The sequence below is a fragment of the Molothrus ater genome, chromosome 4, assembly GCF_012460135.2.
Source record: "Molothrus ater isolate BHLD 08-10-18 breed brown headed cowbird chromosome 4, BPBGC_Mater_1.1, whole genome shotgun sequence".
In the NCBI taxonomy this organism is placed as follows: domain Eukaryota; kingdom Metazoa; phylum Chordata; class Aves; order Passeriformes; family Icteridae; genus Molothrus; species Molothrus ater.
In genome coordinates, this window is record NC_050481.2 from 63,523,545 (window position 1) to 63,546,137 (window position 22,593).

Consider the following 22,593-nt stretch of genomic DNA (forward strand, 5'->3'; position numbering starts at 1 on the left):
TTTATAATTTTTCTGATGGTATTACCTATACAGCACTCCCCTTCTTTTAGAATGTCCCGTCCCTTTCATTTAAAATCAGATGTGAAAATATAATTTTATTTACATGTTTGTTGGGTTTTTCAACAAGGTCGTACTAGATCAGTGTCTAGGGAAAAAAGAGATCTCAAACATATACCCAATGCTATCACAAATACCAAAAAAACCTGAAAAACTTATGTTTAAAATGTAAAATAACTATAATGCTCACCATTGTCAAACCTTTCAAAAAGCACTGTGACTAACAAAAGCTCCTACCTATGACAGAAGAACTTAAAACTCATTTTTCAACAGGAATAGATACTTCTCTGGTACTTTAAAAATGCAAGAAAATTCAGTAACTTTTAGTATTCACACCTAAAATATCAGTATCCCAATGCATAAAGGATCAACTGAATGCAGCAGTGCTCAGGCAAAGCGGCCCCATTCTGGCCAGGATCCAGTTATTTTCATGGAGACTGAACAGCAAGGGATGAGATTTCTGAAGCCTGCTGGCAATGAACAGAGCAATGTCATTTAACCCTTTGAACTACTCTGCAACAGTAACTTCTTCCAGAAGAGCTGGATGACATTTGGTATCTTTATTTATTGACAGGGGACAGAAAAGTAGTTAAGACTCTTTTTCCCTCAGTGACATACAAATAATAAAAATATTGCCTTCGACTTGGTAAAACTACAGTTTCATTTTGTGCAAGCATGAGAGCTATTTTATGGGTTTGGTTGGGTTTTTTAAATATTAATTTAGCTTAAAAACTGAAAAAATTTCTGAATCTGGAAGGAAGAATCTGTTGACATAGTCATTTGGACACTACCCTCTGGAACAGAAGATATCCTGGGATAAACTCTTAAACTGATCAGATACAAAAACCCCAAACCAGATCATTCTAGATTTAAATACAATTGTAGAGACAATGTTAGAGTAAATTTAAAAGTACTGTATTCCAAGGGTTCAAGTCAGCCATAGAATTTATCATACTCTTAAGGGGAATCCCACACTACAGTCTGAGGATACAAACCCCACAGACAGTAACAGTGAAGGTGGCGTGCCCAAAATCCCTCTGAACTGCCTATGGACACACAGGAACACAGACACCAAGACTCAGCTTGTTTAGCTCATCTCTAACATGGAAAAGACCACACCTAAATGAAACATTTTCCATTTATTATTACTGATAAGAAGCTGAAGCTGGAAGGTTTAAAAAAGTTGAGTATGAAAAGATTCTGTATGGGGTTTGATCCACAAGACATCTGAGTCTAGACCTACTGGAGTTAATAAATAAAGACTGAAGGTTTTGGGTGTTTTTAATTAAGAAATCTACTAACAAACTGAAATGCTAAAATTCAAGCATATGAATTGTCAGATTTTGAGTTTCAGTTTGCTCTGATTGTGGGTTTTATGGAAGAGTTTTGAAAAAAAAAGATTGCAGAATTTAAATATTCTACTTCAATTTCTTCATTCACTAGAAATTATTGGACCTTAATAACAGCTCTTTCTTAAGCTCTTACACATCCTGATTTGGAGAGAAGATATTCCTATTCAAGCAAGGGCAAACAAAAAGTACATAAGCAAATCAGTTTTGCTTTCCAGGCTGAAAAAGTATTAGTACATTCCTTACATATAGCAACAGTGCCACTGAAGCTAGGTTGTACAAAGTGACAGCTAATTTTGTGATGGCAAGGCTTCACAATCATTAACCCTGCTTGGGTTTTCTCTGCTCCTGCTCTGAGATACAGTTTTGGAACAAAATAAAAGTTACTTGCCTATCCATCAACAGTGAAAATTAGTTTTCAGAGATTTGACTTACACCCTCACCCTTTTTTTTTTTAAAAAAAGATGTATACTTCATGATGCCATTTTTACTTGAATCAGAGGTAGACTAAACCTGCCCTTTTTAAAACAATATTCCATTTTTTGATGGATTTGTGAGGCAAGGACATCATAAATCTTAAGTATACTCTGGCAGCACTTGTTGCTACTCAAAATTATGTAATAACCCCTTAGCATCAAATTTAAGAATCCATGAATTTCTTTACATTTTCCAGGAAATGTTAATACAGTTATAAAGAAATAGTGTGGCTGTTCCAAAAGGTTAGGAAAGCACGCAAGGAAGGATGAAGAGGCTAAGTAACAGAATGTGCCACTACCTGGAAACTGCCAAAAGGAGAAATTCAAGTTTCTTGATGAATTCATGACTGATACACCCTCAACTTCAGAGATCCTACAGCACATGCCTCACAAGTAAAAACCCTGCATTATTATAAGATTGGTTAGTTGAGATTTTTGAGATGGATCTAACCTGAATATTCATTACTAGATGCATGAATTCTGCCATTTTTTTCTGGCGGAGCATCCAAGTAACTCAGAAACATCTACATGATTAGAGAGTGCAGGCATTATGCTGGAACCAGCAAGTTTGATATATAAGCAGCACAAATGTTGTGGATGGGTGTGTTACCAGATCAAGCAAGAAGACAGTGAATCAAAGCACATAAATAAAGTAGAAGCTTAATATGAAAAGTAGAGGTTTCAAGCAGGCTTGAATCGGACGAAGGCAGCAGAGATGTTGAATTTTTCATTACTTTCTCCTTCATGTTCAACTTGGGTTTTTCTGAGTGACACCCCCCAGTTCTCTTATATGATGGGGGAGGGAGAGAAAGATAGAAAATTACATCAATTATGACACCATTTATTCTCTCAACACAGTAGAATTGGACAGTTTTAAAAAGCCTGTATGCAGGAGGAAACAAATATATTTGAAGAATGCAAAGCTAAGTATTAATCTTGAGATAAACCTTCCATGTGAGATTTTATACTGCACTTGCACATAATAGGAAAAAAGCCAGTGTTTTTACAGATCTATCTTGTTATTGGTTGTCTAAAACAAACTCCACTGGCTATAATATCAACTTTATTGACTTTTATTCAGATGCCTATCCAAGCAACAGCTACTCTATCCACAGACAGGATGTACTCTCATCCTTCAACCTTACCACCACCAATACCAAGAAAACTTCTAAAAATACAGTACCAGTACTCCTGTTTATGTTTGACTAGTAGTGACCAGAGACTTCTCCCCACTGTGTTCTAAAAATCACACCCTGCCAGCACAGGGCTTATAATTCCAGAAACAGAAATTTAAGTTAAAAATAATGAACATCAAGGATACAAAGATGTGTCAAATCAGTTGGGAGTCAGATAAGGATCCTGAATAATTCACACAGCACTAAGTACTTTCATTCCTGACTCAAGCTGTAAAATGAACTCTTTCTAGAAACCCAACTGCTGCTGTTTTATTGCCAAGATATGTATGTGCAGTTCTTTCAAGTTCACTGAGAGGCTACTGGCATCAAAAATCACAAAGCACCATGACATGTATGCAGCGTTCAAAGCCAGAATTCTGAACCCAGCTTTTAAAGAGATTTCCCGAACAGCGTGCAGCCGGATTCAGGCCAGCAGCTTCTGCCCATGTGAAGCCCAAGTGATCTCAACAAAACCTTAGAAATTGGTAAGCAGCTCTCCAAGGAGAGGAGCCAAACAACTGTGTCAAATGGAAACAATAATCACTTGCATCAAAGCTGAACTGTGGTATTTGTTTTTACAACAGTTGTATTTTATATGTAGAAAAATCCACTCCCAAAGTCTTTCTTTCCATTTAGTCTAAGTGCACCATGCTCTCTCCAGAGCACAGTATTATTTTCACTCTTCCTTGTGGGAAGTCATCTCCACACTGGGCTGGCCAGAGGGCTGAGTCTACACATCTGTGTGTGTGGCCATGCTGGGAGCTGCCAGACAGAGCAGGGGAGGGAACATGGAAACGAGCCCTGCCAATCCAAACCTGCAATCACATCTGCTCAACACAAGTTCCTGCCCTCAAGGGATTTCCATAGGATCTAACACGTCCACAAACTTAAGTGCATATTAGGCCCCAAGCAACTCCCACTTTGTCAGAGTTGTTCAGTAACAAAGCATCTAACAAAGCTTATGAAACACAACAGAAATCTTTCCAAAATGTATTCTGTAGGGCCCCATGATGAATGGTATTTACTATCCCATTTTTAACAGCTACCTTTCTATGCCTATCCAGAAACCAGTATACTCTATGAAGTCTGTCCCAGAAGTCCCCACACAAGATATATATAATTTACATTGGCCATTATTCTTCGAAGGTAGAAATTAGAAGATCCAGATCTTACAGCTTTTCTCTTTTTTTTTTAAACCAAAACAAGCCCAGCAATTTTATTGTTCAAATATAAAGCCTGATGTTTATTCAGTCAACTGCCCTGATTTCATTAGGAAGAGATTCTGTAGTGTTCTTCTTTGTATACAAGGACTTTCTGTAGCTGTCAGAGTCAAAACCATTTGGGGTTTTATAAGCAACTGTCAAACTCATACTAATGGTTTAACTCTCAAAATATCCTGATTAACTATGGCCTGTGTGCAGTTTTAAGAACAGAGTAACACACACGCACTTGCAGCAATGTAACAATTTCAGCTTTACACCACGACAAAAGTTACATATGTTCTAACATTCCAAGCATAGCTGATATAAAATGTAAAATCTTATTTTGCACTATGCTAAGCTCTTGACTGTAACAATACTTCATAGCAGAAAGTCCCATGGGCCAAGATAGAATGTGACTTTTTATAAAGTGTGCAAACATAATACGTGTAAAAAAATCTTACAGAAATCCCCGGTGTGAGGCAATCCAGATTTTGAAACCTGTTTCTGACCTTACTGGACCAACATATTTTTCTATTTACTTCAGTTTTTCTCATCTGTCTTCTCCAAACTAAACCAACCTTCATTTTCTCTCCTTTGTCATATTTGCTCACTATTTTATTTCCTATTAGTACCAGACACTACAGAATTTCATAAATCTATCGGCTAGCAACAGACAGATAATGCTTCATTTCCCCTTTTTAATCTCCAGAACCCCATCAACATTGATTACATTCAGATGGCTTTATGAAGATCTCCAATGACACACAATAGCAATATACCTCACCAGCTTCAATTATTCTTACTTACAGGTCTCTTATCAACCTTACCTGAACTTTCTTGATGTCATCCTTAAGTTCCCTGCTCTCCTCCAAGTCTCAAGCAAGCTATACAAGGCTTATCTCAAATTAACTTGTTTCCATTTTCTAGAACTTTCATAACCTAGGAAGAAGCTGATGGCAGCAGAAGCCAAACCACCCATTGTCCAGTAACTGCACTGCGTCTCCCTGCTGCAAATCCCTCCTGTGCCGGTGCTGCAGACCCCACCCTCCCCACAAGCCACACCTCGACATCTTTTCCCAGGGACTCTGATCTAAAGCAGAGGTCCTGGAAAGGAGATGCACACACTGTTCTTTGGGAGGGAAACAAGACTTGTCTGATTCATCCTCCGAAGATCAAACTGCATAGCAACATGAACCTTCACTTCATAAAACAGTTAAGATTTTATGTGTTTGTGAGGCACAGCGTCAACATGAACAATCACCTCTAAGGACAGTCACCTTTTAAAAAAGGGACACCAGCTAACAAGACATGATATTAAAAAAAAGTTGATATAACTCTCATGAAATAAGAGATGCCAGATCTAAACACGCTGCTGAAAATACAAATTATTCCAACACTGACTGCTTCCTTTCCAGAACTAGCTTTAGCATAGGCCACATCTGCAGGGAATGCTATTCTAGAGCACACAATAAATAAAAGATTAATTCAATTTAAGACAACTGAGCAATACTCCACTTCAATTTTGACAGATAAAAGGACTAAAAAGAAAAAAAGTCTAGAAATTAATATACAGCCAGCTTTCTGTCTATTAACTTTTAGATTTTTTTTTCCTTTTTAGTCTTTTTTCTTCTCTCTGAGGTTTAATAGTATATTATCAGTTAACAAACATATTACCTGGCTCAACAGAAGCAGGAAACTGTTAAGTTTGCAATGTCATATGCCTTAAACAAATTAGAAGAAAATAATTGTTTGACTTTTCAGTAATTATTTCTATTACTCCAAGGCAATAACACTATTTATTTTAATCTGACACCTTTTCAGCTACCATGACAAATCCAATACAGTCTAATTTTAAAACATACTTCAAGAATAAAAAGTCAAGACAATCACCTTGTAGAGTTTTCTTATGGCACACACATTAATACATACTTTCAAAATGCCAGCATTTATAAACAAATTCTCCTCATTAGAAGAGCCTTGAAATGACATCTGCTAAGCCATCCATGCTCTGGAGACAACTGACTAACAGTTTCAGACTTTGGGACTTGTCTTTTAATACATGAGACTCTCTCTAGTCCACACCTGTTCCACAATAAATGACAAGACAGAATGTCTAAATAATACAACAGGTTAAATGCAATTTACTCAACATTCACATAACAATAAACACTTACTCAAGCTTTAAAGTATTAACTATTATTTAACTGTCAATCACTGTTCTCCCAGAATTGTATTTAGGGATGTAACTTAGCTAACACTAACACTTAAACATGTGCAAAGTACCATTTATGTCATTGACATTATACCCATGTAATTATTTACCATTCATACTAATTACTATGTGTAAATCCAGCAATTTAAAGGGATAAGATTTGGTTCTTAGTCTTCTATATTACTTTTGAAAACATCAGAATACTGTTAAATTTATGAATTGAGAAAAATAATCTTAGCACACAGAGAGGGCTGGACAGAGCTTTGGAAATTATTTAGACCAAAAATCAACAGGAAATTCAACGAACAGCTGAAGGGAAGTCAATAAAAACGTTAAGCACAGTCAGGAAGGAACCTTTCAAACATCATTAAATTTCTAACCTGTCCTATCCAAACTACTTTCCATGCTTGAACTTCCTTCCTAAAATGAAGCTTTCTAGATGAACATTTAGAACAAATAAGTAACAGAGATGGAGAACAGAAAAATACAAAGCAGTTACTGTATTTCTGCACCTAAAAAAACCACATCCAGTAACACAAGCTACTGAAATAGATAAAACAATTGCCCAAATGAGTGTTTATAAGTTCCCTCCTGGGTCTGAAATACCTCAGCAGGAATTAAATCATGATTTAACATGTCTTAACAATTGAATGAATTAGAAAAATACTGCAACCTCAGGCAACATTAATTTCTCAGTTTGCCAATTAGTGTTCTTCTGTCAGGGAGAACACAGTAGAACCCTTTTCTTTGTCAAGTCTCCTTTAAAACCATCATTTTCTAAAAGGCAGAGATATAGGAGTGTCTTTCATTAGTGCAACAGCACAATGCTTTCTCAAAAAATAATATTCCAAATTTATTAGATGGCCAGTCTTAGGACAATACACAGGAACAACAGGGCAACACACAGCAAAATGGTATAGGGTGTTTTCACTACATCAACCCTCCAGCTTGCACCAATGGGAGTCATTTGTAAGCAGCTCAAAGGAGGATTTTCAGAGAAATATGAAGACAATGACATAGCTGGGCATGTGCTGTGGGCAGCTCCCTTCAATCACACAGGACAGAAGCAGCAGAAAACAATACAGGATTCATTACAAAATCTATTGAACTATGCTGCATTGACTTGGGGCTTCTTAAGGCAAAACTCAACATACAGGCACTAGAAAAAACACAATGTAGCATATTCTATTAAACAATATTTGAAACATCCTACTTGTCTAACATTTCTTATCCCCTGATATAAGCATTTCTATACCTCAGAATGCAACTGGTGCACTTGTCCAAGAAAGAGACCCCCCATGTAGCCACGGGTGTCGGGGCAGTATCTGGTCAAGTTATTGCACCATCTTTAGTTAAAGACAGGAATCGTGGGAACAAATGGATATTCCAGGTCAAGCAGCTCAAATCCCAAGGTAGGGTGGAAAACAACATTACATCCCCTCCCCCTCCTTACATAAGCTAACCAGCTCCACCTTAAAGACAGCCTTATTCCACTACTCCTAAGGGAAGGCTGTTGCAGACTCCTATGCCTCCGTTGCTTAGGAACCATCTTTTCTAATTTCCAGATTAGGTTTGTTCTTGGATAGTTTATACCCATTTGTTCTTACACCTCAAGCAGAAAAAGCTCTTTTTATCCACCTGTGTTGTTTCACTTGTTTTTATGAAGAGCAACCTCTTCCATGATTTGTTTCCCCAGATCAAACACGACACTCTCTGAATTCCAGGAATTAGTCCCTGCATCTCTTTTAGTCCAAATGTCCTTTTTACTTGATGGTGGGTTATAGGAATTATGTGCAGCTTTTGAAGTAAGCTTTCACCAGTACCAGAAAAAGTTAATATCCCTTTACTTTAAAGAAAAATATTAGCAGGGCAACAACAGTGTACTTGTTATCCTAATACTGATCTCCACTGCTAACTCTGATAGGTTTGTCATCCTGTAGTGTTACAGTTCCTTTCATGCTCTTTGATACAACTCCTTTTCCTATTGGTCATGTCTTAGGTCTCACCTTTGTTCTGTACCAAACCTTCTTCTGTATTGGTGATGTTTGACATCTGATGAAGATCATGAGATTGGCACAAGAAGTAGGAAAGGATAAATGATTTTAATGAACATACTAAATCTCAAAGCTGGTCCTGACAAATTCCACTGCTTACATAGTTCCAATAAATCATCCACTGGTCATCAAGTTCTATCCATACTTGAAACACCCTGTCACCACTCAATATCAATTGTCACAAAAACATCCCTCTAATTTTTACATGGAATCATACTGCACATTATATGGCTTCTAAGCTACAAGGGGTCAGCTCTAAGCATGTATCCTCTCCCAGAAGTCAGGGATACTACACAAAAGAGGTGTTAGATTTCTCTGACAAATCTTCCTCTGGTGGGAGCTGTATCACCTCATACCCTTTTCATCTTACCTCCACAGAGAACAGCTTTCCATTCTAAATTTAAACAAATCTCTGTATATTAAGGTCATACTAATGATGCAATTACTAGCCCGAATCACCTTTTCCTCTTAATGTTGTGAGTACTTTCACTGCTCTCCAGCCATCCAATATCCTTCTGCCTTGCCATTTAATAACAATTCTTGCAACTGAGTCTCTAATTACACAAATCACGTACTTCCAAATTGTAGAGTAAATGTTACACAGTTCCACTAACCTGCACCCTGCAAGCTGGGTTCCATCTTCATGGAAATAACCTTTGTAACTTCACTTCAGCATTACTTATGTGCATGTGTTGAATATGTCTTCACTGAAAATTAAGGCAAACTTTCCATGTAGTCTTTCTCAAGTATCTAAATTATTTTTAGTCTTATTTCATTACCCCCATGCTCCCTAACAAGATACATGAAGACTCTTATTCAGGTTTTCTGCTTATTCCTGATGATCCTTTTCAATTTACTATCAACCCTGCTAGATCTTGTATCTCTACTTTTTTCTACATGGAAAAACCCCAAAATTTAGTAAGAGCACAAATATTTTTTACAGTTGCCAGAATTACCTGCATTTATTGCTGCATCAGAAGTTCAGCCATGCCAGGAGTAGCTGAAAGCACCTCATCAAATAAGCCCTGAACACTGCTGTAAACCGGAATTGCAAGAACATTTGGATGCTTAACAACTTATGGAGTTGGCAATTTGAATGTTCACTTCTGCAATTACAATTATAAACAGCTTTTCATGACACTCAGACAGTTTGGGTCTTTTTGCTTTAGTTGAGCCTTTTTTTCTTGCTTTTCCCCTAAACGATGTTTGTGTAAAACATGAATAAAAATTATGCCACAAAGTCTCTTGAGAGCTAGAAAAAGGAAAGGCAAGTTAAAGCTGCTTAATTTCAGCTTCACCTCAAATCAGCCAAATAAAAAACAAGAAGAAAACCTGTATTATCAATATTTTGGCTTGAGAATAGACTGCACAGCTATTATAAAACTTACTTGGGGGTAAAAGAGGGAAAAAAAAGTCTGCAGAGACAAGGTTCCAATTTAGGACTACCATAGCAACAGAGAGAAGGGAGGGGAAAATTACCAGATTACTCTCTCAGATCATCAAATCCTTGAAAGAATAAATTTAGATTTGAGTTTCGGTCAAATTGACTGAATTCATCCTATTCATTAATGATAAACACATCTAATTAAGGACTAAATGAAGCAAGCAAAAACTGTAGTACAAGAAACAATGTAGGAAATACAACATTTCAGACCTCACTTTTCCTTCTACCGTAAACATTTATTTGGTATCACAACAGGTCTTCATACCAGCAACCAGTAACAGAATGATTTAGGAAGGTGGCTAGTACTGATTAAAGGTCTGCAAAGAAACAGAGCCATTTGAAATCTGCCTCATTCTTGTTAAGTGGCTTGAGTAGCTACACTACTGAAAATGGGCAATAATATTCTCCCATTTGCCTTGGGGGTGTAATGAGTTTCTGAAAATATAGTTTCAGAACAGAACATACATACATACAGAACTAACATATTTCAACAACATATGTGGGCACAGTAATGATCCCAGAAACCAGGGAATGTAGAAATAAGCTGAAGCTCCTCAAAAAAGTGACATTCTGAAAAACAAACCCAGGATAACCTAAGTAAATAATTATTCAAATGTTTTTAAATGGTGCAATTTTTAACATTCTTAATATTTCAGGATTGCTTTAATAAATGCCTAAATACAAAACTACATAAACATTATACAAAACATTAGCAATGTTTTATTAACAATTATAATGATACATTAACTCAATGTCTGTCTGCCTGTGTGGTTTTCCACTTTGCTTTCAGTCTGCTTTAGAACTTGCACTGATCTTGATGCTGCTGAGTTATGTGGACCATCTTATACTGAGTTTCTTGCCTCTCTCCCAGAAGGAGAATTTGTGGTTGCAGCCTAAGGGAATGATTTTGACAGGTGGGATGTCCACTTCTAGATCTGCCACAGTCTTTGTTGTTGACCTGGGACACTTTCATACATTAACATATGCTAATAGCTGATTTAAAAAGCAAGAACAATAGGAGTCTGTCTTTTTGGGAGAGCAGCTATCTCAATGCTTTTACCAACTCACATTAGATAGGATCCCAAACCCACTGATCCTGCAGTTGAAATAGCAAATGCAGCTACAAAGGTTTAATTTTGACATTGTGAGCTTTGCTTGAGGTGTGGAGAGTTGTCTCCCCACTTTAGTGGTAAATATTGACCCATAAAGACTCTGAGCCTCAGGCACCATTTCCACCAGCCAGAATGTTCAATTAATAAGGCTGCCCTCATAATTTGCAAGACTGCCTAAGTCCAGCTTTCCTGGCTGGCATTCAGATTTTAAGCATGTTTCCCAGCCTTCTGTTCACCACTCCTGGCTTTCGCTGAGCCGCTGCCAAAACGCTCTTTATTTCCTGGTGGCTGGGCAGGCCACAGGACACTTTCTGAGACACCTTCTTCCAAGTTGTGCAGCAAAATGTTCACTGTGTTCCCTGCTCTTGGCTCCTCCCCAGGATTCTGCAGCGAGGGAAAATAGGAGGATACGGGAAGGATTGTCATTCCACTTGTGTGAAGCAAGGGCACAGGCACCTTCGCCGGCCTCTCCTTGTCCCCAAACCAACATCTCCATTCACAGCCTGCAACTGAGTCAAGGAAAGTGTCCCAGGTCAACAACAAACACTGGCAGGTCTAGAAGTGGACATCCCACCTGTCAAAATCGTTCCCTTAGGCTGCAACCACAAATTCTCCTTCCAGGGGAGAGGCAAGAAACTCAGTATAAGATGGTCCACATAACTCAGCAGCATCAAGATCAGTGCAAGTTCTAAAGCAGACTGAAAGCAAACTGGAAAACCACACAGACAGACAGACAGACACTGAGTTAGAAGCAGCAACAGAATCAAAGAACAGGATGGTCCTCTCTGAGTCCAAGGTGTAGAAACCCACCCACCAACCTTCCTTGATAAATAAAAGATGAAACAGCTTTCCTTTGGATGAAGGATTGATATCTTATGTCCCTCTCCATCATGTATGATTCATTTGTTTTGGGAAAACCCTACAGAATTTACTAACTTTTTACCAAAATCCCTATATAACTAAACAGGAGAAAAGCCATAGATTTATATGCACAGCTGAGATCTAAGCAAACATCTAAGATCACTATTAATTTTTTCTGCCTATTAATAGATTAAAAACCATTGTAATACTGTACCATAAACATTGTACATATCCAAATAAATTTAACTGTATATTTATGGCCACCAACACTTCATAAAAAATAATTTACAAAAACAAAACCATTTTATCCTTAATTCACCCATAATAGACATAAATTTATTCCAAAATATTTCTAAGTCATCAGTTATAACTGAAATCACTAGACTATCTTTGAAGACTCACCATCTAATAAATTCTACTCTAAGTCCAAGAGGGTGGGGGGGAAAAAAAAACCCAAACAAAAAACCAAAAAAACCCACACTTTGCTATGTACTAGTAGACTTAAAAATAATATCCACAGTAAGGAAAGAAAATTTACTCTGGAATCAAAATAGAATCTTGTGCTTTACACTGAATCAGTTATTCAAATCATATGGAAATTTGAAGTGACATTTAAAAATAGAGTGACACATTAGCTGTGCAGAATTTCACCTGAAAATCATGGAAACCTTACCAGTAACTGAAAACAACTAGAGAAAAATGACGAAACTAATGGAATATTATTTGCTACCAACTGAAGTCTTAAATGCTTTCCTATTTATCCTTTTTAAGTTCTCATGTTCCCCCTACATCCTGCGTGAGTCCCATGCTCCCTCCTGCCTTCACTGGCTATCCAAGGCTGGCCAAGGCAGTGGCAACAACCACTGGGGCTGGATCAGCACTGCCCATGGCCTGCCCGGCTGTGTGACACCTGCACAGCCACACCCCTGCCCACCTGTGTGACACCTGCACAGCCACACCCCTGCCCATGGCCTGCCTGGCACTGGCTGTGTGACACCTGCACAGCCACACCCCTGCCCACCTGTGTGACACCTGCACAGCCACACCCCTGCCCATGGCCTGCCCACCTGTGTGACACCTGCACAGCCACACCCCTGCCCATGGCCTGCCTGGCAGTGCCTGTGTGACACCTGCACAGCCACACTCCTGCCCATGGCCTGCCTGGCACTGGCTGTGTGACACCTGCACAGCCACACCCCTGCCCACCTGTGTGACACCTGCACAGCCACACCCCTGCCCATGGCCTGCCTGGCACTGACTGTGTGACACCTGCACAGCCACACCCCTGCCCATGGCCTGCCTGGCACTGTCTGTGTGACACCTGCACAGCCACACCCCTGCCCATGGCCTGCCTGGCTGTGTGACACCTGCACCGCCACACCCCTGCCCACCTGTGTGACACCTGCACAGCCACACCCCTGCCCACCTGTGTGACACCTGCACAGCCACACCCCTGCCCATGGCCTGCCTGGCTGTGTGACACCTGCACAGCCACACCCCTGCCCATGGCCTGCCTGGCTGTGTGACACCTGCACAGCCACACCCCTGCCCATGGCCTGCCTGGCAGTGCCTGTGTGACACCTGCACAGCCACACCCCTGCCCATGGCCTGCCTGGCACTGGCTGTGTGACACCTGCACAGCCACACCCCTGCCCATGGCCTGCCTGGCACTGGCTGTGTGACACCTGCACAGCCACACCCCTGCTGCCCAGAGCCAGCCCCAAGCCATGGCCCTCTCCCAGCAGGGACACAACTTTGGCCATCACATCTCCCTGCTGGCAGAAACCTTTCATGCTTGAAGTCACCACTTTCCTGTTCAATTCAGCTGGGTGTAGCTAACAGTTTTAGAAATTGAAGAGAAAAATAAATTAAGTCGCTGTAACTCTGGAACACCAAGCTGTGCTGATTCAAGGTCACCACACAAGGCTTTGCTAGACAAGATCTTTTGGATTAAAAAAATAGCCAAGTATATGGTACCTCTCAGTTAATGCACAACAGCAGCAATGTGCTCTTTCAATGAATTTTAGTTGGAATGGATGCTTTACAAGTGCACACGCTTGATAGATTTTTATAAATATTTTGCAGTGACATTGCAAAATAAAGATATTGCTTAATCTGTTAAAACACCAAAGTCAGGGTATGCTTTATTCTTCATCTCCACAGTCACAATGCACCAACAGTGACTTTATGCTCAGTCATTTGTAACACACACACAGAACAGCAGCAAAAGAAAAAAACCCAAACAACAACAACACAAAACAGCCAATAGAAAAAAAAGAGAAGACAGTTTTTATGGGTCAAGGTTTCCCTCAACACTTTCTGGTTTAATCTGGCATAAGCTATAATAGAACTGAAATAGTGCATCAGACCTCTCAAGATTCAAGATGTAAAACAAGATAGAAATAAAAAGCATAAAAAGCAATACAACATATTTGAAATTTGTACAAACAAATCAAAAACAACATCCAAAAAACCTAAGTTTTTATGGCTCCAAGTCAAATTACAGTTTTTAATCCAAAATTGCTTTTAGATGTTTACTGATTCCAACCAAAAACCTAGATTTGGTTTTTTTGCCCCCTAGTCTTTGGAACATAACTGCATCACAACAATCATCTACTCATTTGATTTGGAAGTATCAAAAATCCCATAAACTGTCACTGATTAACTGCTTTTACTACTGTTTCCATGACCCCTTTACAACACTTCAGTTAGGTGTATGAAAGAAAAAACAAAATCTCAAAATTCTGAAATATTTTACTTCTTATTTTTTCAGACTTCCTGAATCTAGATCTGAAAATCATACGTAACATATGGTACAAAAATCAGTGATTTAAAAAAGACATTTGTCAATTAAAAATGCAAAGGAATGTTTGATTAGTCTGAAGAACACACATGCCAAATCCCAGTTTAAAAGAGTAGTTCATAATGTCACAGTTCTAAAACTGAATTGAGATTTGCTTTTATTTATGCTAATTTTTAATTAATCTGCAGGGAAAACCATACAAATAAGTGATAGTGAAAAACTCTTCTGACGTTTGCACTTGTTAGTGCAACTGATGTGAGTCTGAAAGGCTGATCTTTCCCTGGATAGTGAATCCAGCAGAGCAGGCAGAGATCATTCCTCAGCATGCAATCCAATAAGCAAGGTCAGAGGGAGGTAGCTAGGAAGGGACTGAAGAAGTTGCTACTCCAGTTTGGCTCCACCTTCAAGGACAAGGTTTTCAGCCTCTCTGAAAGGTCAGAGCCAGCCCAGCCACAGCGCAGGCACCCACTGGTCAGCAGTTACTCACACCCACCTCGGCCCTGAGGTGAAGAACAGTTCGACTGAAATTCCTCAGAGCAGCAGCAACATTTCAACTCATTCAAGACCAGGACCGTTTACTGAGCTGTTAACCTGAGTCCTGAAGGCAAATGAGCCCATCTCAGCTCGCCCCCGATTTGAAAAGCAGTACTTCTGAAAAGGGCGTTTCCTGGAGTCTCTTCCCCTACAGCATTTGCAACTCCCAGCCACTAAACCTTCTGAACTGAGGAGACCACAGTGAACAACATCCACTGGGCGCTGAGCAAAGAAACCAATGACTTGCTTCAATTTGACTAAAGGCTATCAAAGATAATTCTCAATAAACAACAGATGCCTGCTGAGATGGTAAGAGATGTTACCATACATTCCCACAGAACCCTGTTACTGTATACATGATACCCTAAAGTGAGAGAAAAAGTAGCCAGAGAAAAGGGTAAATTTGAGGCAAAAATTACTAGAGATCAAAATCTGTATAACCAGTACTTTTTAAGCATTACTACCTCTAATGAAAAGCTTTCCTCAGGAAAGAAACTGGTTCACATGCTTTACATTTTACACCTTGCTCTACTGACAGGTTGGTACAGCTCCTGCTCTCAGCCCTAGCAAAACCAGAATATTTTTGAAGAGAAATGCTGAATAAGTAGCAAGACTAGGTAATATTTTCATATTCCCCTGAGGAGGCTGATTAAATGATATGAATGAAAACTGCCTAACTTAGGTGATCTTAGGGACTTCTGCGATTTTTAAAATATATCTGCTTTTGAATCTGTTGTTATAGAAGATGCATAACTTAACAGAAGAGCTTTGGACAGGTTCCTCAGCAGATGTCAAATGACCTGCACAATGGACTCAGCAGAGGAAACTTACATTCACATCTGCTCACAATCACTTTTCAAATATAAAGCACATGCCACCCTGAAACTGCCAAAGAAATATTTAGTTGCAGCCTGAATTACTGCCACGGTGCTATTTCACAAATCACTTTGTGGTGCAGCATGGTCCAAGAGTAAGTTCTAATTCAGGAGCCACCAAAGTCAGAAAATCAGCACGGTGTTTTCTTCATGCCCTCCTGCCTCAGGTGTCTCTGCTGTACAGCAAAAGCCACATTGATTCACTCCACTGAAGTAGTGGGCAAGTTTTATTAATATGCATCTTTCCCCTCAAAGCAGGACTGGCTCATTTGCACAGCAACATTTTGGGGTTTACAAATTACTCACTATCCACCACTGCTACAACTCCTTAATAATGAAGAAAGCTGTTCCTACCAGTCAGAAAAGCAGTGGGTGCAGGATTTACTGCCTAGGCTCCTCAGGAAGCACTTGTCACACAGAATTGTGACACAGATTGCCTAGTAGCAATCAACATGCTAAGCAGCCTTCTCCTAGTTTGAAACTTTCAATTTAAATAATTTTATTATTTAATTCTCTTTATTAACAAAATCGGCTGCTTCAAAATTCTTTTTCTTTCCTCCTATACCAAGTCATGGAATGTTGGATGAGATTTGCTAAAGGCAGTTCATGCTGTGAAATTACACTTCAAAAACCAAGACTTGGGGCAGAAGTAGTTTTAGCCCTGCTTCTGTCAAAGTCTCTCAGTGCTCAAAGGGGTTTTCTCTATCTAATTTCAGCAGATGATGCAAGTCCATACACAGAATCACAAACTGGTTTGGGTTGGAAGGGGCCTTAAAGATCACCTGGTTCTGAACCCCCTGCCAGGGGCATCTGCCACTGGACCAGGCTGCTCAGAGGCCTACCCCATACGTGCAGAATAACATTTAATATTGATGGTGAATCTCAGAGAATGAGAAGAGGTGAGTCATTTTCTCTTGGATACTTCTAAAAGAACTGTCACAGAAAAATACTGATTCAGTAAATGACCTCCTTCACTCTGCAGCATTAGTGAACCATACTCTAATGAGCTTACTGGCACAACATGCCAGCAAAAATACTTGCTTCAGATGAAGCACATTCACATTTTTCACACTTATAATCATCAAGCACAGAAAGAAAACATTCAGTCAACACAACAGTTTTTGGCTAAAAAGCACTGTCCTCAGCATAGAACTTCATAGCAGTAAAACTACAGGACACTTCAACATGCAAACACAGTAATGCACAGCAAAGATGTAAAAATTTGCAAATGCCTCTTCCTCAAAACTCTCCCCAGAAAACCACCAAGTTTGAATTCTGTGAGGCAAATCATAGAGATCATTACATTCACTCAAGATTAAATCAAATGTGCTGGCATCAAATCTGTTTACTGAATAGAAAGAAATACCAAAGCCACCTGTTTCAGAAGTCTAGCCCATAGTTGCAATTTTTCCTCACTTATTACACAAGTGCTCTTCAAAGAATATTTCCTTACTGAGAAACAGAAATTTTATACCATTATATTTAATTTAACAAAAAATGGAAGCCAATCTTAGAAATAGTTTGTATGCCTTTAAAATAAATTCTTTTGCTCTATTAAAAAAAACCAACAAACCAAAAACCCGAATTTGTGACAATTAAGGACTGTCAAGAATTCCATTGGCACATATAGTCACGTTACAAGAAGCAGAGCTGTAAACAGCCTGTCTGCAGGGAGAGACCTGTAGCGTCCAGCAGAGCACAGAGGAATTATCCAGCAGCCGTTGCAGTTTGAGAATTCATAAGCTCAAGGTAAGGTTTTGTAAAGCACTGTATAAAAACCTAAGTCATAGAGCAAGAAAACTGAATACCTTTGGTTTACGATAACGTTGTGATCCACAGCAACTTTGCAAAAAGCAAAGAATAAAACCAAACCAGCAATGAGCTTACAGAACAGAGCTACAGCAGCATCTCACGAAAGATGTAAATTCAGTGCTGTTCCTAGCCCCCACCTCAACACAGCCATGGGTATTTTTCCAGCTTGACTGGATTTTCCCCCTCCCTAATTGCTAGTTTTAACTAAAGCCAACATAGATTAAGAATCAACCCTAAAAGCAGCACAGCGAGTGTGCAGCAATTACGTGCAGAAAGGCATGTGACATTTCACATCAAAAGCAGACCCTAGAAACGCTAAAATCTAGATACCCCTTCAAGGAGAGGAAACAAAACAACAACTGCCCGTCTGCTGCTGGTGCCCCGCCAATCCCCAACACCGCGCACACACATCCCAAACCCTCCCTCACTCCTACGTGCTCTGCGGACGATGACTTGGGCTCTCCAAAGCCGCATTTCGCCCCGCACGGTCCGCAGGTCACCTCTGGGGCTGGCAGCAGGGGCAGCTGAAGCCGAAGGGCGGCGGGGGCAGCGCGGGCAGACGCAGCGCTCGGGTGCAATGGAGATTCCAACGCCGAGCGGCCGCTTCCTGCGGCGGTGGCGGCGGCTGGAGCATCCCGGGGGGCACGGGACGGGCACGGCGCCTCCCGAGGCAGCAGGGCTGGCAGCACCTGCCCCCGCAGCTCAGCCATCCCGCCCGGCACCGCAGCCCCGTCCTGCCCCCGCCTCCGCGGTGACCCCGAGCCCGCCGCAGCCCCTCACCGCAGGCACCCTGCGCGCAGTGGTTTTTCCGCACTGCCCGCCACGTTTTCCAGGCAGACGCAGCCCCCCGCGCTCCCCTCCGGGCTTACCGAGCCGGTTCCAGTGTCTGCGCCCCAGCCTCTCCTCGCCGCCCCCTCCTCCCGTCTCCCCCTCACAGCCCGCTCGCCGCTGGCTGCGCCCCTCAGCCTCCTCCGCACCGTCACCGCCGCGTCGCTCACCCGAGGACAGACGAGAACGGGCAGGAGCGAAGGGGCCGCGGCGGCCGGTCCCCTGACGAGGCTGTCGCTGTCTCGGTCCCCGCCTCCCGCCGCTCCCGCCGCCCCCTCAGGCACCGAGCGGCCCCCGCCCGACAGGGTGCGGCTTCCACAGCCCGCAAACCCAACAACGGCGCCGCCCATTGGCGGGAGGGCGCGCGCCGGACGAGTAAGCGGCTCTCCCATTGGCGGGGGGGAAAGGGGGCGAGGGGCGGTGCGGCCGGGCCGCCCCTGGCGGGTCCCGCGGCTCCGGGAGCGCCGGGGGGGGGGGGGGGGGCCTGGGCGGCCGGGAACGGGCTGGGAAGAGCCTTCGGACACAGGGAAAGGCTTCTTGTGGCGCCAGATCCCAACGGAAAGCAGCGGCGCGACGCTTGGGAAGCTTATCTTAGAGCGGGCCGGGAGATAGGCGCAGGCGGACATCGGCAATCGCCGAGGACGCGCCGCGATAAGGGCTCCTTATCGCGCTGCGGTGGCGGTGTCCGATCGCTGTCAGCTCAGAGCAGGGCCAGGAGGGCAGGACTCAGGCTTTTGAGACCTGCCTTGGCGAGGGCTGGGAACACCTGTCACTGCCGAAGGGGTTTAAGCTGTGGAATATCCTCCGGATGTGAAATGCCAGGCCGGCGAGAAGCCGCGCGGTGCGGGGAGTGTGCAGATCCAGCGCGCAGCTGGCACAGAGGAGCCTGAGCAGAGCTTTCTAAATCGCCTCGTTAGGGCTTCTGCATCCTTGGAGAGCTGTGTGCTGGTATAACCCTCGGTTTGTTACAGTCACGGCACCAACTGTAAAGTTAACTTCTTCTGTTGTCTATTTTCTGTCCATTTGTAGTATCGTTTCTGTATAATTTTGATTTTGCTGGTCTGCACGTCTGCGTCTTGTACAGAATGCTGCCTGCCACGGGGCAAATGAAGACTTGGTGGTCTGGGAGCAAGCTCTCAAAACAGTAAACCCTTCTCTTCTGCTATCTATAACCCTCATCTCCAAGTTACCCATAGGTAGGGAAGAATCCAGCAAGTAGAATCTGATGGATTTCAGGATCCACAAATGCCTCCTGTGGAATGTGGGAGGAATCTAGCCTGCTCCAACCACCTCCACCAAGGAAACACACTCCACTTACCTAAAAGCAGGCCATAGAGATATGCTAAACATGTCAGTGAATTCAGCCACCAAAAGTGGTGGTTCAGGTGTCAAGGAATGACACAGGATGATTACAGCACACCTGACAAGAAGGCCCTCCTGGACATGGATCTGCCTAATCAAAACCATCCCAGAGCTGGACATGTGTTAGTGTAATTACTAATGATTAGCAAATCGTGTCTGAACATTTTTTCTAAGAACTGTTTGATAGTTTAACATCATTTCACCTGCCTGATGCTGACCCCTGTGAACCCAATGGATGTGTGTACATACATGGCAGTGTGCTCTTGTCCCTGCTCTGCACCTGCAGGCTCCAGCCACCTGCCCCATGCAGTGTCTTCTCTTTGATTGCTTGTCAAAATACTCCATCTTGGCATCTCCCTTTCTTTCTTTCCCTTTCTCACCACATAGAGCTCTCTCTTGTCTCAGAAAGTAAATGGGAGAATGAATCCATATTAGAACTAACTCAGCATAAAATACTGCTTTGTTTCCAACTTAATGGATTTCCTCTCTAGCTCAGTGTGTGGCTGTTAAGACCAGCAGTGGCAGGAAGGATGGGGATGTTGAGGGCAGCAGCAGTGCCCAGGGCTGGGGGAGAGCAGGGTAATTTCTTTCTCTGGCAGAGCTGGCTCAAAGTGCTTGTGTAACTGCAGGGTGCAGTGACAAGAGCAGCTTGAGCTGATCAAAGGATGCCTTTTGTCAGTTCCTGTTGGCTCTTGTGCTGCTGTTCCTTTACCTTTCTCTTCTGCTGTCCTACTTTGTGACCTGCCCAAGGGCACAGGTTCCTACTGTCCCCTTCCAGCTTTCCCCCTGCCCCTTGCATTATCTCCCATAATCATCAGGCCATTGTTTCACCTGGCTAATCTGAAGGAAAAATTGGGGGAGGGGGGGAGGGGGGTGTGTGTGCAACTTTCTGCTGAATCAACCAACTCCCTCCACAGGCTGAGACTGTGACAGCTGATGCATGACAGTGTTTATCTTCCCTGTTCAGTTTCTGGCCTGCCCAGGTTCCTGACCTGCCTCTGCCCAGCTGCTGCAGGAAGGGCAGTGCTGGTGCTATGGCAAAGGCAGGGTTACATGGGCAGAAACTCAAGGCAGGGCTCATAAATACTGGCACAGACTAAAGCTGTGTGCTCTGCTGCAGAAAAAAGACAAGACAATCTCAAAAAGCACTTCTGCATTATTTAAGACATCAAGATCTTGTCTTTGTTAACTCTTACCAGCTGGGTTTGCAGCATTACAGCTACAATAAAAGGTGCAACATGAACTACACTGTGTTTTTCAGCCTGCAGTATTTGATTCCTTCAGGATTTGGGGTTGCTGGTGAGAGTTCTGGGAAAAAGACCAAGGCAAGCTTGGTGCCAGTAGGCTTCCACTTGCACATGTTCTGGAGAATGGTTACTGGCTTTCAAATAATAACTGTTCTCCTCAGCAGGCTCCAGCAGCAGCAGCACTGGACTCAATTTACATCCCAGAATCTCAAATAAAAGAGTCAATGTGAATATATTAATTTACAAATTATTTTCAAGAGGCTTTACTTGATATCAGAAAAATAGTACTGTACAATTATTTTTATGCACCTGACCTCTTTACCTGGCATTAACACTTCTTGATGCTTGGGTAGCTTCTAGCTACCTGAGAGAAGCACAGCACTAGGCTGATGTCCCACATCTGGCATTAGGACATTTAGCTTTTCCTTTATATGGAGTGCACTTATTCCACTTATTCTTGAGTTCCAGGTCAGTTTTCTCACCTATAAACTGGCCCTGATAGTAAGGTAGCAGTAAGGTGGATCTTTCTCTCCTGACCTGCCAGAACTGTTCTGTCCTGACAGTCTGTTGACTGGGCAGGACTTGTTTGCCTGCTGTCATCATCTGTCTTCATTTCACACAGACCTACTGCATTTCCCAGAAAAAGTTCTGGATCCTCCAAATAAAGCAATGCCTGTATGTGAATTCTCTGTGGCTTTTCCCATGGGTCTTCATAGTCTTAACAGCAAAACTTCCTTGTGCCAGCAAAGTAAAAGCCAGTCCCTGGCCAGTTCTACCAGAGCTGGAGTGTTGGGAGAGTGTGTGGGGACAAACACAAGTTAACTGTACAGAATACCCAAGAACAGCCCCATGAGTGCTGCTCTCTCACTGGCACCCAGGACTCTGCTGGAAGTGGGACAAGGGAGCTTACCCACACGCAGCATTACTACTGAAAAGCTCATGAGGGATTTGTCTTTGAAATGATTGCATTTAAATGCCTTTTTCAAAGTTATGTAATGGGTTATCTTCATTTCAGCTGTGCACAACGCCAGTAATATCTCATGGCTTATTTGTAGTATTACTAAAGTTGGTCATTGTATGTAAGGTTATGTCTAAAGTACGTGAATTCTTATTCTTCAGAGGGAGCTCTTTTTTGAATTTTACTCATTTAGGCAAGGAAGGAAAACTTTCCTAATGGACTGAAAATAGCA

The 22,593-nt window shown here is 42.0% G+C and overlaps 1 protein-coding gene across 12 annotated transcripts in view; it reads right to left on the minus strand.

Moving 5' to 3' along the window:
- Positions 1 to 19,069, minus strand: part of ADD1 (adducin 1) — a 62,345-nt gene extending 43,276 nt beyond the window's left edge. For 10 of the 12 annotated variants that reach the window (XM_036382873.2, XM_054514662.1, XM_036382872.2 and 7 more), the window contains exon 1: positions 18,965 to 19,069. The gene's annotated coding sequence lies outside the window, so the exon portion shown is untranslated. Of the gene's footprint in view, positions 1 to 18,835; positions 18,855 to 18,964 lie in introns of those variants that run through there. The other 2 variants (XM_054514663.1, XM_054514661.1) reach the window with 2 other exon arrangements.
- Positions 19,070 to 22,593: the final 3,524 nt, after the last annotated feature.